Source organism: Alexandromys fortis, unplaced genomic scaffold, assembly GCF_014885135.2.
Source record: "Alexandromys fortis isolate MF-2015 unplaced genomic scaffold, M_Fortis_MF-2015_v1.1 scaffold_1, whole genome shotgun sequence".
Taxonomy (NCBI): Eukaryota; Metazoa; Chordata; class Mammalia; order Rodentia; family Cricetidae; genus Alexandromys; species Alexandromys fortis.
Window position 1 is genome coordinate 33,755,879 of NW_026067927.1, and position 1,240 is coordinate 33,757,118.

The window sequence follows — 1,240 nt, forward strand, 5'->3', positions numbered from 1 at the left end:
CAAGCTGCTCTGACAAGATGTGAGATCTGCGTGGAGTCTTTCTGGGAGACAAGCTCCCTATCTGCCGTGCAGCACGGCCCATCTTTTTCCTTCCCCACTATAAGACACCTGGGAAATCCCGATTCCTTCAGTTCCAGTGTCTGGTAGCTCTGGGGACGTGGGGGACACAAAATGTCTCCCTAGGGTATTTTCACATGTCAGGAGAATTCAAGTACAATTTGTGGGAATTTGGTGAGCTGAGACCTAGAAGGTCAAATGGTAGCTTTCTTTATGACGTGAAGCATCCAAGTGGACACAGGAGAAGGTTGCCTTTTGGGGGAAAGGCTTAGATATGAGCCTACTAGAGGAAATGTTGGACTTAGGTACTGTGAATATGAATCTCTACTGTGAACACGGATCTCTACTGCGGACATAGATCTCTACTGTGGACGTGGATCTCTGCTGTGGACATGGATCTCTGCTGCGGACACGGATCTCTACTGTGGACATAGATCTCTACTGTGGACGTGGATCTCTCTCCCCATTTTGTCATTCTCAGCTATGAACCCGGAGGAACTCACTGACTCTCTCAGTTCCTGACCTCGGCAGAGAACATAAAGCTTCGCCTCACAAAACTGCCCAAGGAGTGAGCATGCTGTCACTAAAATCCAGCAGAGAATGACTTGAAGACATTGGAGAAAAATTCTTGTTAGTGTCGAGATAAGAAGTTCTTTTTGATTATTCAAATCAGAGGAGAAAAAGTGTTTGCTTCAGCAGCACATACAATAAAACTGGAAGGATACAGAGAAGACGAGAACGGACCCTGGACAAGAATGGCATGCAAATTCACGAAGCATTTCATATTCTTAAAAGGAAAAGTTTTTTAAGAATGAAAAAAAAAGTGGGAGAAGTTGGAGGAGGGAAAACTGTAATCAGAATATATTGTATGAAAAGAATCTATTTTTAATTTAAAAATTTTAAAAGGCATAAAGCACAGGGGGAAAAGTTGATTTGATTAAAATCCAAACCTGCTAAGTGAAAATGATCAATGACAAAGTGTAGTGGGTAGTGACAGGTAGGGGAAGGTCCTTATGGAACACTGCCGAGCAGGATATTGGGAAGGAGTCCTATAAATCAAGCGTAGAAAGGCTGCCAACCTAAATAACATATGGGTAGTCTCCCAAGACTGAGCTGAGCCAGAAGGCACATGCAGGGGAAACTCAGGAGGCCATATTCCCAGAGCAGTGGAAGACAAAGGGGA

General features: G+C 44.0%; 1 non-coding gene across 1 annotated transcript; it reads left to right on the forward strand.

Annotated features, from left to right (window-relative positions):
- Positions 1–740: 740 nt before the first annotated feature.
- On the forward strand, positions 741–847 carry LOC126503078 (U6 spliceosomal RNA). The gene has a single exon (XR_007592148.1). It is a non-coding gene; the product is annotated as a U6 spliceosomal RNA (small nuclear RNA).
- Positions 848–1,240: the final 393 nt, after the last annotated feature.